Below are 18,118 nucleotides of genomic sequence, written 5' to 3'. Positions count from 1 at the left end.
TGAAACCACACTGCTCTTCCCCAATCTGATGCTCTGTACATGCCTTCACCCTCTCAATCAATACCCTCCCATATAATTTACCAGGAATACTCAACAAACTTATACCTCTGTAATTTGAGCACTCACTCTTATCCACTTTGCCTTTGTACAATGGCACTGTGCACGCATTCCGCCAATCCTCAGGCACCTCACCATGAATTATACATACATTAAATAACCTTACCAACCAGTCAACAGTACAGACACCCCCTTTTCTTTTTATAAATTCCACTGCAATACCGTCCAAACCTGCTGCCCTGCCGGCTTTCATCTTCCGCAAAGCTTTTACTACCTCTTCTCTGTTTACCAAATCATTTTCCCAAACCCTCTCACTTTGCACACCACCTCGACCAATACACCCTATATCTGCCATTCTATCATCAAACACATTCAACTAACCTTCAAAATACTCACTCCATCTCCTTCTCACAATACCACTACTTGTTATCACCTCCCCATTTGCCCCCTTCACTGAAGTTACCATTTGCTCCCTTGTCTTACGCACTTTATTTACCTCCTTCCAAAACATCTTTTTATTTTCCTTAAAATCTAATGATACTCTCACTCCAACTGTCATTTGCCCTTTTTTTCACCTCTTGCACCTTTCTCTTGACCTCCTGCCTCTTTCTTTTATACATCTCCCACTCATTTGCATTTTTTCCCTGCAAAAATCGTCCAAATGCCTCTCTCTTCTCTTTCACTAATAATCTTACTTCTTCATCCCCCCGCTCACTACCCTTTCTAAGCAACCCACCTCCCACGCTTCTCATGCCACAAGCATCTTTTGCGCAAGCCATCACTGCTTCCCTAAATACATCCCATTCCTCCCCCACTCCCCTTACCTCCTTTGTTCTCACCTTTTTCCATTCTGTACTCAGTCTTTCCTGGTACTTCCTTACACAAGTCTCCTTCCCAAGCTCACTTACTCTAACCACTCTCTTCACCCCAACATTCTCTCTTCTTTTCTGAAAACCCCTACAAATCTTCACCTTCGCCTCCACAAGATAATGATCAGACATCCCTCCTGTTGTACCTGGCAGCACATTAACATCCAAAAGTCTCACTTTCGCGCGCCTGTCAATTAACACGTAATCCAATAACGCTCTCTGGCCATCTCTCCTGCTTACATATGTATACTTATGTATATTTCGCTTTTAAAGCAGGTATTCGCAATCACCAGTCCTTTTTCAGCACATAAATCTACAAGCTCTTCACCATTTCCATTTATAACATTGAACACCCCATGTATACCAATTATTCCCTGAACTACCACATTACTCACCTTTGCATTCCAATCACCCATCACTATAACCCGGTCTTGTGCATCAAAACCAGTAACACACTCATTCAGCTGCTCCCAAAACACTTGCCTCTCATGATCTTTCTACTCATGCCCAGGTGCATATGCACCAATAATCACCCATCTCTCTCCATCAACTTTCAATTTTACCCATATCAATCTAGAATTTACTTTCTTACACTCTATCACATACTCCCACAACTCCTGTTTCAGGATTAGTGCTACTCCTTCCCTTGCTCTTGTCCGCTCACTAACCCCTGACTTTATATATATATATATATATATATATATATATATGTATATATATATATATTTATATATATATATATATATATATATATATATGTATATATATATATATATTTATATACATATATATATATATATATATATATATATATATATATATATATATATATATATATATATATATATATATATATATATATATATATATATATATATATATATTTAAATATATATATATATATATATATGTATATATATATATATATATATATATATATATATATATATATATATATATATATATATATATATATATATATATATATATATATATATATATATATATATATATAGATATATATATCTTTTCTTTCATACTATTCGCCATTTCCCGCATTAGCGAGGTAGCTTTAAGAACAGAGGACTGGGCCTTTGAGGGAATATCCTCGCCAGGCCCCCTTCTCTCTTTCTTCCTTTGGAAAAAAAAAAGAAAAAGAAAAACGAGAGGGGAGGATTTCCAGCCTTCCGCTCCCTCTCCTTTTAGTCGCCTTCTACGACACGCAGGGAACACGTGGGAAGTATTCTTTCTCCCCTATCCTATGTATATATATATGTATATATATATATATATATATATATATATATATATATATATATATATATATATATATATATATATATATATATATATATATATATTTATATACACATATATATATATATATATATATATATATATATATATATATATATATATATATATATATATATATATATATATATATATATATATATATATATATATATATATATATATATATATATATATATATATATATATATATATATATATATTGCTTTGTGAAAGGTTTTAAGAGTAGATGGTTTGGGAGGTAAGTAACTAGAGGCAAAGAAAGGTTTTTACCAAGGATATAAGGCATGTGTACGAGCAGGAAAAGAGGAAAGTGACTGTTTTCCAGTGAATGTCGGTCTACGGCAGGGCTGTGTGTTGTCCGCATAATTGTTTAATTTGTTCTTGGATAGGGTGGTTAGGGAGGTAAAGGCAGGAGTTTTAGTGAATGGGGAGAGTATGCAGTCTGTTCGGGATGAGAGGGCAGAGGAAGTGAATCACTTGTTGTTCACCGATGATACAGCCTTGGCGGCTGATTCGAGTGAGAAACTGCGGAAGCTGGTGACTGAGTTTGGAAAAGTGTGAAAGGAGAAAGTTGAGAGTAAATGTGAATAAGAGCAAGGTTATTAGGTTCAGTAGGGTTAAGGGACAAGGTAATAGAAATGTAAGTTTAAATGGAGAAGAAGTGGAGGAATTGAAATGTTTTAGATATCTGGGAGTTACAGGGTGGGGGTAGGGGTCGAAGGTTCTGGGAGCGATGAAGAATGTGTGAAAGGAGAGAACGTTATCTCGGAGAGCAATAATGGGTACGTTTGAAGGAATAGCGGTTCCAACAAAGTTATAAGGTTACGAGGCATGGGCTGTAGATAGGGTTGTGCGGATGAGGGTGGATGTGTTGGAAAGAGATGTTTGAGGACAATATGTGGTGTGTTTGATCAAGTAAGTAAGGAAAGGGTAAGAGAGATGTGTGGAAATGAAAAAAGTGTGTTTGAGAGAGTAGAAAAGGGCGTGTTGAAATGGTTTGGACATATGGAAAGAATGAGTGAGGAAAGATTGACATAGAGGATATATGTGTCAGAGGTGGAGGGAACAAGGAGAAGCGGGAGACCAAACTGGAGGTGGAAAGATGGATTGAAAAAGATTTTTAGCGATTGGGGCCTGAACATGCAGGATGATGAGAGGCTTGCAAGGATAGAGTTAGTTGGCACGATGTTGTATACCGGGGTCGACGTGCTGTCAAAGGATTGAACCAGGGCATGTGAAACGTGTAAGATATGGAAAGGTCTGTGAGGACTGTAAGTGAATAAGGAGCTGTGGTTTCGTGCATTACACATGACAGCCAGAGAATGGATGTGAACGAATGTGGCCTTTCTTTTTGTTTTCCTGGTGTTACCTATCTGAAGCAGGGGTAGCGATGCTGTTTCCTGTGGAGCAGGGTAGCGCCAAGAATGGATGAAGGCAAGCATAGTTATGTACATGTGTATATGTGTATATGTCTGTGTATGTGTATGTTCATGTATGTATATGTGCGTGTTTGGGCGTATGTAAATACATATATATATATATATATATATATATATATATATATATATATATATATATATATATATATATATATATATATATATATATACGAATAAAGTGTATATGGACGCGCATATATATATATATATATATATATATATATATATATATATATATATATATATATATATATATATATATATATATATATATATGTATATATATATATGTGTTCCTATGAGTCCACGGGGAAAATTTCGTGTTTCATTTTCCCCGTGGACTCATAGGAATATCTTGATCACGCGCAAAATTGTGATCCTTTCCAATATATATATATATATATATGTGTGTGTGTGTGTGTGTGTGTGTGTGAATGGATGGACCATTCTTCGTCTGTTTCCTGGCGCTATCTCGTTGACGCGGGAGACGGTAATCATGTACAATATTAATAAAAGATAACACGTGACCACACTTGACAGTGATGTTATTTATGAAAGTGAAATCGCAGTGGGTTTGTTCAGATAATTTTGAATAATGTATTTTTCAATAGATGCTGATAGGTGGTTGTTGTCGTATAAAACGTACCTTTAGGCAGTAATGTTTTCCTTAATTGTTTATGAACGAGTCATAACAGAAAGGCAGGAAGATCTTTTATGCATCTAGTAACAAAAATATGGAAATCGATGAGTCCAAATGTTTTGTGTTGCCCCATTCTTCTAACTTAACTAATGTAAGACAGGTACTAAAGAAACTGTTCTTCTTAATGTTGCCTTCCAATAGAATGACACTATCAGTAAGACCTTGATTAAAAGTAAGCCAAATTATCAGAAAACTGGAAGTATTTACGCCTTCAGATGTAAGGCATGCAAAGATGTAATACATTAGCCAGACAGATAAATCACAGTCATACAGTACGCAGAGGTGACCGCGGTGATCATAATGTAAATATGTCCTTTGGCCAAGCCAAATGTGACAAACTGGTAACTGAAATGATTATCAAGAAGTATCCCCCAGAAAATCCGTCTCCACACACAGTGTATGGAGAGGAATGTTAGACACGTCAGGTCACATCAGTAGACCTCACTGTCCACCTGCTCGCCACGGGGGTTGGTCAAGCCCCGCCTTACTGCTGTCTGTGTGCATTTAACATGTTCAGTACTTGTATCTCTCCCACTCCGTCTGAGCATGTGATAAACAAAAGTACTTACTGTTCTTATTTTCTCTTTCTAGTGGTGATTGTGCATATACCTTTTCACGGTGAAGTGAAGGTTCTCCCCTCTAGTTTTTTAATTTTCCAAACGAAGGAACAGAGAAGGGGGCCAAGTGAGGATATTCCCTCTAAGGCTCAGTCCTTTGTTCTTAAAGCTATCTTGCTAGTGCGGGAAATGGCAAATAGTATTAAATATATATATATATATATATATATATATATATATATATATATATATATATATATATATATATATTTATATATATATATATATATATATATATATATATATATATATATATATATATATATATATATATATATATATATATATATATATATATATATATATATATATACATATATATATATATATATATATATATATATATATATATATATATGTATATGTATGTATATATATATATATTTTTTTTTTTTTTTTTTTTATAGTTTGTCGCTGTCTCCCGCGTTTGCGAGGTAGCGCAAGGAAACAGACGAAAGAAATGGCCCAACCCCCCCCCCCATACACATGTATATACACACGTCCACACACGCAAATATACATACCTACACAGCTTTCCATGGTTTACCCCAGACGCTTCACATGCCTTGCTTCAATCCACTGACAGCACGTCAACCCCTGTATACCACATGACTCCAATTCACTCTATTTCTTGCCCTCCTTTCACCCTCCTGCATGTTCAGGCCCCGATCACACAAAATCTTTTTCACTCCATCTTTCCACCTCCAATTTGGTCTCCCTCTTCTCCTCGTTCCCTCCACCTCCGACACATATATCCTCTTGGTCAATCTCTCCTCACTCATTCTCTCCATGTGCCCAAACCATTTCAAAACACCCTCTTCTGCTTTCTCAACCACGCTCTTTTTATTTCCACACATCTCTCTCACCCTTACGTTACTTACTCGATCAAACCACCTCACACCACACATTGTCCTCAAACATCTCATTTCCAGCACATCCATCCTCCTGCGCACATCTCTATCCACAGCCCACGCCTCGCAACCATACAACATTGTTGGAACCACTATTCCCTCAAACATACCCATTTTTGCTTTCCGAGATAATGTTCTCGACTTCCACACATTTTTCAAGGCTCCCAAAATTTTCGCCCCCTCCCCCACCCTATGATCCACTTCCGCTTCCATGGTTCCATCCGCTGACAGATCCACTCCCAGATATCTAAAACACTTCACCTCCTCCAGTTTTTCTCCATTCAAACTCACCTCCCAATTGACTTGACCCTCACCCCTACTGTACCTAATAACCTTGCTCTTATTCACATTTACTCTCAACTTTCTTCTTCCACACACTTTACCAAACTCAGTCACCAGCTTCTGCAGTTTCTCACATGAATCAGCCACCAGCGCTGTATCATCAGCGAACAACAACTGACTCACTTCCCAAGCTCTCTCATCCCCAACAGACTTCATACTTGCCCCTCTTTCCAGGACTCTTGCATTTACCTCCCTTACAACCCCATCCATAAACAAATTAAACAACCATGGAGACATCACACACCCCTGCCGCAAACCTACATTCACTGAGAACCAATCACTTTCCTCTCTTCCTACACGTACACATGCCTTACATCCTCGATAAAAACTTTTCACTGCTTCTAACAACTTGCCTCCCACACCATATATTCTTAATACCTTCCACAGAGCATCTCTATCAACTCTATCATATGCCTTCTCCAGATCCATAAATGCTACATACAAATCCATTTGCTTTTCTAAGTATTTCTCACATACATTCTTCAAACCAAACACCTGATCCACACATCCTCTACCACTTCTGAAACCGCACTGCTCTTCCCCAATCTGATGCTCTGTACATGCCTTCACATATATATATATATATATATATGTGTGTGTGTGTGTGTGTGTGTGTGTGTTCATGTATAATCTAGAATAATGATATCTCCATGAACAGCAGGTGTGGCAACGTCGCATGAGAAAGGCTTGTTCCGTCACAGAAGTTTATCGAACTCATTACTTACCAGACTAAGAAAGTTACTATTCATCCACACACATTCACACAAAGACAATCTCACACACACGTACATAACAGCCCAGACGTAGGTTGTAGCAAGCTCATATTCTGGCCCATTCAATTTTATCAGGAACCACCAAGAGAGATGAAAAACCCTTGGGTTTCCAAAGGATCTGCATCAGAAATAATAGATTCCATTATCTGATACATGATGAATCGTAAAGTACTGAAGAAGAGGCAGATACTTTGAAATGAGGGAAGATACGAAATGTAATTCGTCTAGTATGGGGTAAAACAGTTTAGGTTGTGTTAACATTGACACGTATCCATTCACGACACCCTAGCATCTGATCATAGTAGCTCACTTAACTACAAAACTGAGAGCAGGCACATGCCAGATAGTGAATCAACCTCTAAGATCAATCTTGTATAAAGGTATTATAGCATCTAGACCAGTCTGAGTGAGTTAACGAGAGTGTTGCTGTTATCCTGCAATGTGCCTGAAAAATCTGTGGAAAAAGTAGGACATGCAAGGCTGAATAGATTAAAGACGAAAAATGTGGGATGTCTCTTCCATGGAGTCGAAGAAAGGAGCACGAACAAAAGGAATTCAGACCAGATTATCCAGCATTTTGTTTTGCGGTTGATGCAGTAAGTGGATCAGTGAGCAGAAGCCTTCTTCAGAGAGCACGAGGCAAACACACAAACACAAGCATATATATCCCCGCAGGCTCACTCCTCCACCTCAGTCGAAGCCCAACTGTGCTCCTTCCTGGGCGGTTGAATATCTCTCAAGTCTCCTGCTGCTTCCCCCAATATTATGTTGCCGCTATATACGCTCCCGGTCTGGCCCAAGGTACAAATCCGTCCTGGTTGTTTGTCACCTTAGCATGTGTGGGCAGCTGCTAGCAGTTTCTAGAACTGTTCTCTCGATTCTTTATGTGTCACTTCAGCCCTTTCTCACCTTAACATTGTCCATACTTGTTTACATGGACAACAAACGTATTTACTGTTCTAGGATGACGTATATCAACTATATTTTCGCTGATTCTTCTGGGCATACCTCGTTCTGTTTCTCCATACTATATGGCCGGACACTCCCTACAAGGTATACCATATACCACGCTATCATCGTTGATAAGTCTGCCACTTCTTGACTTTAACATACTACCTACCTTATATCTGAGGCCTTTCTTGAATTTGGGATTGCTAGATACTTCTTGATTTCCACTGTGTGGCTTTCAACATTCACCTGCTCCTTTTCATTATACTTTGGGCTTTTTCCTATATTTCAGTTGATAAACCCTTGAGTGAAGATGGATATCATACTGAATGCCAAAGCTGACAGAAGTATCAATAAGAAAAGCGTGGCATACGGTATGTGCTGACTGTCCGGCCATATACGCTAAGGAAACGATGTGAGGCATGTCCTGGAGAGTAAGTGGACACAAAGTTGATATACGTCATCCTAGGACATCGAATACGTGTGATGTCCACGTAAACAAGTGTGGAGATCTACCAAGGTGGCGGAGGGCTGAGGTAACGCATGAGGGATCGATCAAACAAGTGCACAAACTATCAGGAGCGGCATATGTGGAGGAGAGTTGACCAACAACCTGGAAGGATTTGTGCGTTGGGTCAGAAAGGCAGCTAAAATAATGACAACTGAATATCGGGAATGAATCAGGAGACTTGGGTATGAGGATCCAGACTACCAGGGAGGAACGCGGGGTGACATTCTGTGAGTGAAGCAGTGAGCCTACGTAGTCTTGAGTCTGTATGCTCCTCACTCTTTCTGAGGAAGTCTTCTGCTCAAGCCGAAGTGTTGGAAGATTAAAATTCAAAAGCTCTCACCTTTGTGTACCTACTATCACAATCCACATACCTGTCATGATTAATGATTCACAGGTGGTGTAGCTAAGAATGATGCCAGAGATAAAGGACATAAAACTGCAAGACCCAAGGGAGGAGATAAGTCGGCTATGAAAGGGGTTGAGATGTTAAGGTCCGAATTAATGTAATAAAGAAATAAAGGAAACATGAGTGTGTTAAAACATCTCCTGAGATAAAGGTAAATGGAGAAACACTCGACAGCTTTAGGTACACTGCAACAGAATATGAGATGAACCAGGAAAACAGTAACAGTAAATAGAAGTAGCAGCTCCGTCTGGGAGTGGGATGGTGCTGAAGATGACCGTAAGTGGGACGGACCCAAACACTCAGCTGAGGGTAAAGAAACATTACCAAGGAAAAAAGTCATAAGTCCTATTTATGATTACGAAACATATGGAAATGTTCCCTAAAGATAAAGAATAAACTCACAGACAGGTTGGTTCATAAGAACATAACTGGTGAAAACTGATGGAAAAATGTCTACAGGAAATCGCAACGCAAATTAGCGGACTGGAAGGAGGTAGAAAGATTATTACATTTGGTGTGGAAGATCATGATAAATCAAGGAAGGTAGGAACTGAAGAGAAGGAAGAGAATTTCTAGAATGATCTGGTAAAGGTAGATGGTAGAAACTGACTGAAATGACGCACTGTACAGCAGGAATGGGACGTACTGCACAGCAGGGATAGGACATACTGCACAGCAGGGATGGGACATGCTGCACAGCAGGGATGGGACATGCTGCACAGCAGGGATGGGACATACTGCACAGCAGGAATGGGACATACTGCACAGCAGGGATGGGACATACTGCACAGCAGGAATGGGACATACTGCACAGCAGGGATGGGACATACTGCACAGCAGGGATGGGACATACTGCACAGCAGGGATGGGACATACTGCACAGCAGGGATGGGACATACTGCACAGCAGGGATGGGACATACTGCACAGCAGGGATGGGACATATTGCACAGCAGGGATGGGACATACTGCAAAGCAGGGATGGTACATACTGCAAAGCAGGGATGGGGCATACTGCACAGCAGGGATGGGACATACTGCAAAGCTGGGATGGGACATACAAAGTTCGGGACCAGTTAGGGAATTGAAAGGCAGGTCTACAAGCTGGCAGACAGCGAGACACTCAGAAAAGTGTATATAAAACTAAAGGGAACAAGGGAGGTGCTGGAAAAGTTTAGAGAGAAAGTATAGGACAAAGAACTTGTGAATGAACTCGGGAAAAGAGACAGATTCCCAGTGAGGGCCAGTGGAACCGATGGCGTCAGCAGGTAAAGGCCTACATTAAGGACTTTGTATATAAAATCTGACGAATTGGTTAGGTATAAAAAGGAACATAAGAAGGGAAAATATGAAGCAGATGAGAGAAAACCAAAGGTCATAAAAGTATATGAAGTGAAACTCAGCCTGGATGGCACATCACAGTGAGTTTCTCCAGAGGGATAATGTAATAACAAAAAAGATGAGAGAATGCAGAACGGGAAGACAATCTCTTGTGGTGAATGACACAATAAGATTTATGAGCTAATGATTAAATAGTGAACCTTTTAGCTGTGCCATTTTAATTAGAAAAATACCTGTCAAATAAACCTGCTTGTGTACAATCATCCAAGATGACCAGATGAAGCTAAACTTACTTTTAAAGTATATCTGAAGAAGGAAATCGAATGGTGCAAGAGATGCGAATAGGAGCAAGGCAGATTCTTACTGTAAAGTGTACCCCATCTATAAAGAAGTAGACAAGGAAGACATTATGTAGGGTGCACCTCATCTATAAGGAAACGGACAAGGAAGATATTAGATCTTAATGGGGATGAACACTTGTGGGGGTTCGCTTGGCTAAGATATATAAAACGAAATAGTTATCAGAAGTCACCGAAGTTAAAGATGCATATGTAACGTCAGAAATAGATCTCCTCAAATTGGAGAACAAAACCCCTAGGTCTCCACTTGCAAAAAAGAAATCACCATTTACTTAAGATAAGAACACAGGGTAAGAAGGTAACTGTTCAGAGGCAAAAAGACGACCAGAAATAATGGCCAAATAACCGGATTTCATCAGATTCTTTCTGATTTTTTCAGGTTATCTAACATATCTTCTTACATAGCTGGAGGGTTGTGTAAGATACCTCCGAGAGGTGTCTCAACGTTTTAATTAGAGTCTATCAAATAATCTTCAGGAGCGTGTGGAGAGGTCACAGTAACAGCTGGTCATGATTGCAGGTAGCTGTGTAGTTAGGCTGGGTAATACCAGTAAATGGACGTACACGTATAGCTGCGCTCTCACTGGTTGTAAAGTAATGTTAGAACGTGCAACTGTATCATGCTGTCTTAGCCACACACTAGTCAAGCTCTTCATATATTATAGAGACTAAAATAAATAACCTCATCATGAAGAAACAGATACGTAATAAAAAAGACATTTCAGGACGGCTCCATCAGAGTACATGTCACCAAGAAGTACAACACAACAGTCCTCACGCGAGACACGATTGTAAGATCAAGGAAATTACGCTGTGAACAAGACACAAGATGACTACATATCTCATAAGTACTAATCATCAAGGAACAACAACCAAGTAGTAGAACCAGTACATGGGCCAAGACATGATACCACACTTTAAGGACCAAGCATCACGTTACAGCCAATAAGCCCGCAGCACTACATACACGTCCGCCAACTGGTATTACCCAACCTCACCCAGCTACCGGCAATCATTTCCAGCTGCTCCACTGACCTCTCCTACGCTCCTGAAGATGATTTGATGGATTTAAATCAAAACGTTGAGACAACCCAAGGATGTACCTTAAACTACTCATCCATATATATTTGTATCTATTTATTCATTTTCCTTTGGCGCCGTCTCCCGCGTTAGCGAGGTAGCGCAAGGAAACAGACGAAAGAATGGCCCAACCCACCCACATACACATGTATATACATACACGTCCACACACAAAAATACTTCCTATACATCTCAACGTATACATATATATACACAGACAGACTTATACATATATACACATGTACTTAATTCATACTGTCTGCCTTTATTTATTCCCATCGCCACCCCACCACACATGGAATAGCAACATCCTCCCCCTTCATGTAGCGCTAGGAAAGACATCAAAGGCCCCATTCGTTCACACTCAGTCTCTAGCTGTCATGTAATAATGCACCGAAACCGCAGCTCCCTTTCCACATCCAGGCCCCACAGAACTTTCATGGTTTACCCAAGACGCTTCACATGCCCTGGTTCAATCCATTGACAGCACGTTGACCCCGGTATACCACATCGTTCCAATTCACTCTATTCCTTGCACGCCTTTCACCCTCCTGCATGTTCAGGCCCCGATCACACAAAATCTTTTTCACTCCATCTTTCCACGTCCAATTTGGTCTCCCAATTTTCCTCGATCCCTCCACCTCTGACATATATATCCTCTTGGTCAATCTTTCCTCACTCATTCTCTCCATGTGTCCAAACCATTTGAAAACACCCTCTTCTGCTCTCTTAACCACACTCTTTTTGCTACCAAACATCTCTCTTGCCCTATTATTACTTACTCGATCAAACCACCTCACACCACATATTGTCCTCAAACATCTCATTTCCAGCACATCCACCCTCCTGTTGTTAGAAGCAGTGAAAAGTTTTTATCGAGGATGTAAGGCATGTGTACGTGTAGGAAGAGAGGAAAGTGATTGGTTCTCAGTGAATGTAGGTTTGCGCCATGGGTGTGTGATGTCTCCATGGTTGTTTAATTTGTTTATGGATGGGTTGTTAGGGAGGTGAATGCAAGAGTTTTGGAAAGAGGGGCAAGTATGCAGTCTGTTGTGGATGAGAGAGCTTGGGAAGTGAGTCAGTTGTTGTTCGCTGATGATACAGCGCTGGTGGCTGATTCATGTGAGAAACTGCAGAAGCTGGTGACTGAGTTTGGTAAAGTGGGTGAAAGAAGAAAGTTAAGAGTAAATGTGAATAAGAGCAAGGTTATTAGGTACAGTAGGGTTGAGGGTCAATTCAATTGGGAGGTAAGTTTGAATGGAGAAAAACTGGAGGAAGTAAAGTGTTTTAGATATCTGAGAGTAGATCTGGCAGCGGATGGAACCATGGAAGCGGAAGTGAATCATAGGGTGGGGAAGGGGGCGAAAATCCTGGGAGAATTGATGAATATGTAAAAGTCGAGAACATTATCTCGGAAAGCAAAAATGGGTATGTTTGAAGGAAAAGTGGTTCCAACAATGTTGGATAGAGTTGTGCGCAGGAGGGTGGATGTGCTGGAAATTATATGTCTGAGGACAATATGTGGTGTGAGGTGCTTCGATCGAGTAAGTAATGTAAGGGTAAGAGAGATGTGTGGAAATAAAAATAGTGTGGTTGAGAGAGCAGAGGAGGGTGCTTTGAAATGGTTTGAGCACATGGAGAGAATGAGTGAGGAAAGATTGACCAAGAGGATATATGTGTCGAAAGTAGAGGGAACGAGGAGAAGTGGGAGACCAAATTGGAGGTGGAAAGATGGAGTGAAAAAGATTTTGAGTGATCGGGGGTCCGAACATGCAGGAGGGTGAAAGGCTGGCAGGGAATAGAGTGAATTGGATCGATGTGGTATACCGGGGTCGACGTGCGGTCATTGGATTGAATTAGGGCATGTGAAGCGTTTGGGGTAAACTATGGAAAGTTCTGTGGGGACTGGATGTGGAAAGAGAGCTGTGGTTTCGGGCACTATTACATGACAGCTAGAGACTGAGTGTGAACGAATGGGGCCTTTGTTGTCTTTTCTTAGCGCTACCTCGCACACATGAGGGAGGAGGGGGATGTTATTCCATGTGTGGCGAGGTGGCGATGGGAATAAATAAAGGCAGAAAGTATGAATTATGTACATGTGTATATATGTATATGTCTGTGTGAGTATATATATGTGTACATTGAGATGTATAGGTATGTTTATTTGCGTGTGTGGACGTGTATGTATATACATGTGTATGGGTGTGGGTTAGGCCATTTCTTTCATCTGTTTCCTTGCGCTACCTCGCAAACGCAGGAGACAGCTACAAAACAAAATAAAAAAGATAAAAAAATAATATATATATATATATATATATATATATATATATATATATATATGTAATATATATATATATATATATATATATATATATATATATATATATATATATATATATATATATATATATATATATATATATATATATATATATATATATATATATATATATATATATATATATATATATATATATATATATATATATATATATACCAGGAGAGACTGAGTACAGAATGGAAAAAGGTGAGAACAATGGAAGTAAGGGGAGTGGTGGAAGAATGGGATGTATTTAGGGAATCAGTGATGGATTGCGCAAAAGATGCTCGTGGCATGAGAAGAGTGTTAGGTGGGTTGATTAGAAAGGGCAGTGAGTGGTGGGATGAAGAAGTAAGATTATTAGTGAAAGAGAAAAGAGAGGCATTTGGACGATTTTTGCAGGGAAAAAAATGCAATTGAGTGGGAGATGTATAAAAGAAAGAGACAGGAGGTCAAGAGAAAGGTGCAAGAGTTGAAAAAGAGGGCAAATGAGAGTTGGGGTGAGAGAGTATCATTAAATTTTAGGGAGAATAAAAAGATGTTCTGGAAGGAGGTAAATAAAGTGCGTAAGACAAGGGAGCAAATGGGAACTTCAGTGAAGGGCGCAAATGGGGAGGTGATAACAAGTAGTGGTGATGTGAGAAGGAGATGGAGTGAGTATTTTGAAGGTTTGTTGAATGTGTTTGATGATAGAGTGGCAGATATAGGGTGTTTTGGTCGAGGTGGTGTGTAAAGTGAGAGTGTTAGGGAAAATGATTTGGTAAACAGAGAAGAGGTAGTAAAAGCTTTGCGGAAGATGAAAGCCGGCAAGGCATCAGGTATGGATGGTATTGCAGTGGAATTTATTGAAATAGGGGGTGACTGTATTATTGACTGGTTGGTAAGGTTACTTAATGTATGTATGACTCATGGTGAGGTGCCTGAGGATTGGCGGAATGCGTGCATAGTGCCATTGTACAAAGGCAAAGGGAATAAGAGTGAGTGCTCAAATTACAGAGGTATAAGTTTGTTGAGTATTCCTGGTAAATCATATGGGAGGGTATTGATTGAGAGGGTGAAGGCATGTACAGAACATCAGATTGGGGAAGAGCAGTGTGGTTTCAGAAGTGGTAGAGGATGTGTGGATCAGGTGTTTGCTTTGAAAAATGTATGTGAGAAATACTTAGAAAAGCAAATGGATTTGTATGTAGCATTTATGGATCTGGAGAAGGCATATGATAGAGTTGATAGAGATGCTCTGTGGAAGGTATTAAGAATATATGGTGTGGGAGGCAAGTTGTTAGAAGCAGTGAAAAGTTTTTATTGAGGATGTAAGGCATGTGTACGTGTAGGAAGAGAGGAAAGTGATTGGTTCTCAGTGAATGTAGGTTTGCGGCAGGGGTGTGTGGTGTCTCCAAGGTTGTTTAATTTGTTTATGGATGGGGTTGTTAGGGAGGTGAATGCAAGAGTTTTGGAAAGAGGGGCAAGTATGAAGTCTGTTGGGGATGAGAGAGCTTGGGAAGTGAGTCAGTTGTTGTTCGCTGATGATACAGCGCTGGTGGCTGATTCATGTGAGAAACTGCAGAAGCTGGTGACTGAGTTTGGCAAAGTGTGTGAAAGAATAAAGTTATGAGTAAATGTGAATAAGACCAATGTAATTAGGTAGAGTAGGGGTGAAGGTCAATTCAATTGGGAGGTAAGTTTGAATGGAGAAAAACTGGAGGAAGTAAAGTGTTTTAGATGTCTGGGAGTGGATCTGGCAGCGGATGGAACCATGGAAGCGGAAGTGGATCATAGGGTGGGGGAGAGGGCGAAAATCCTGGGAGCCTTGAAGAATGTGTGGAAGTCGAGAACATTATCTCGGAAAGCAAAAATGGGTATGTTTGAAGGAATAGTGGTTCCAACAATGTTGTATGGTTGCAAGGCGTGGGCTATGGATAGATTTGTGCGCAGGAGGATGGATGTGCTGGAAATGAGATGTTTGAGGACAATGTGTAGTGTGAGGTGGTTTGTCGAGTAAGTAACGTAAGGGTAAGAGAGATGTGTGGAAATAAAAAGAGCGTGGTTGAGAGAGCAGAAGAGGGTGTTTTGAAATGGTTTGGGCATATGGAGACAATGAGTGAGGAAAGATTGACCAAGAGGATATATGTGTCGGAGGTGGAGGGAACGAGGAGAAGTGGGAGACCAAATTGGAGGTGGAAAGATGGAGTGAAAAAGATTTTGTGTGATCTGGGCCTGAACATGCAGGAGGGTGAAATGAGGGCAAGGAATAGAGTGAATTGGATCGATGTGGTATACCGGGGTTAACATGCTGTCAGTGGATTGAATCAGGGCATGTGAAGCGTCTTGGGTAAACCATGGAAAGCTGTGTAGGTATGTATATTTGCGTGTGTGGACGTATGTATATACATGTGTATGGGGGTGGATTGGGCCATTTCTTTCGTCTGTTTCCTTGCGCCACCTCGCAAACGCGGGAGACAGCGACAACGCAAAAAAAAAAAAAAAAAAAAAAATATATATATATATATATATATATATATATATATATATATATATATATATATATATATATATTTTTTATCCCTGGGGATAGGGGAGAAAGAATACTTCCCACGTATTCCCTGTGTGTCGTAGAAGGCGACTAAAAGGGAAGGGAGCGGGGAGCTGGAAATCCTCCCCTCTCGTTTTTTTTTTTTTTTTTTTTTCCAAAAGAAGGAACAGAGAAGAGGTCCAGGTGAAGATATTCCCTCAAAGGCCCAGTCCTCTGTTCTTAACGCTACCTCGCTATCGCGGGAAATAGCGAATAGTATGAAAAAAAAAAAAAAAAAAATATATATATATATATATATATATATATATATATATATATATATATATATATATATATATATATATATATATATCCCTGGGGATAGGGGAGAAAGAATACTTCCCACGTATTCCCTGCGCGTCGTAGAAGGTGACTAAAAGGGGAGGGAGCGGGGTGCTGGAAATCCTCCCCTCTCAATTTTTTTTAAATTTCCAAAAGAAGGAACAGAGAAGGGGGCCAGGTGAGGATATTCCCTCAGTGGCCCAGTTCTCTGTTCTTAACGCTACCTAGCTAACGCGGGAAATGACGAATAGTTTGAAAAAAAAAAAAGAAAAAAAAATATATATATATATATATAATGTATATATATATATAAATATAATATATATATAATATATATATTATATATTATATATTTGAATATATATATTTAATATATATATATTCAAATATATATATATATATATATATATATATATATATATATATATATATATATATATATATATATTTTATCATTTATTTTTTTTTTTATTATACTTTGTCGCTGTCTCCCGGGTTTGCGAGGTAGCGCAAGGAAACAGACGAAAGAAATGGCCCAACCCACCCCCATACACATGTATATACATACGTCCACACACGCAAATATACATACCTACACAGCTTTCCATGGTTTACCCAAGACGCTTCACATGCCCCGATTCAATCCACTGACAGCACGTCAACCCCGGTATTCCACATCGCTCCAATTCACTCTATTCCTTGCCCTCCTTTCACCCTCCTGCATGTTCAGGCCCCGATCACACAAAATCTTTTTCACTCCATCTTTCCACCTCCAATTTGGTCTCCCTCTTCTCCTCGTTCCCTCCACCTCCGACACATATATCCTCTTGGTCAATCTTTCCTCACTCATTCTCTCCATGTGCCCAAACCATTTCAAAACACCCTCTTCTGCTCTCTCAACCACGCTCTTTTTATTTCCACACATCTCTCTTACCCTTACGTTACTTACTCGATCAAACCACCTCACACCACACATTGTCCTCAAACATCTCATTTCCAGCACATCCATCCTCCTGCGCACAACTCTATCCATAGCCCACGCCTCGCAACCATACAACATTGTTGGAACCACTATTCCTTCAAACATACCCATTTTTGCTTTCCGAGATAATGTTCTCGACTTCCACACATTCTTCAAGGCTCCCAGAATTTTCGCCCCCTCCCACACCCTATGATCCACTTCCGCTTCCATGGTTCCATCCGCTGCCAGATCCACTCCCAGACATCTAAAACACTTCACTTCCTCCAGTTTTTCTCCATTCAAACTCACCTCCCAAT

Source organism: Panulirus ornatus, chromosome 4, assembly GCF_036320965.1.
Source record: "Panulirus ornatus isolate Po-2019 chromosome 4, ASM3632096v1, whole genome shotgun sequence".
Classification (NCBI taxonomy): domain Eukaryota; kingdom Metazoa; phylum Arthropoda; class Malacostraca; order Decapoda; family Palinuridae; genus Panulirus; species Panulirus ornatus.
The sequence above is the reverse complement of the archived record's forward strand: the minus strand, read 5'-3'. Positions refer to the sequence as shown.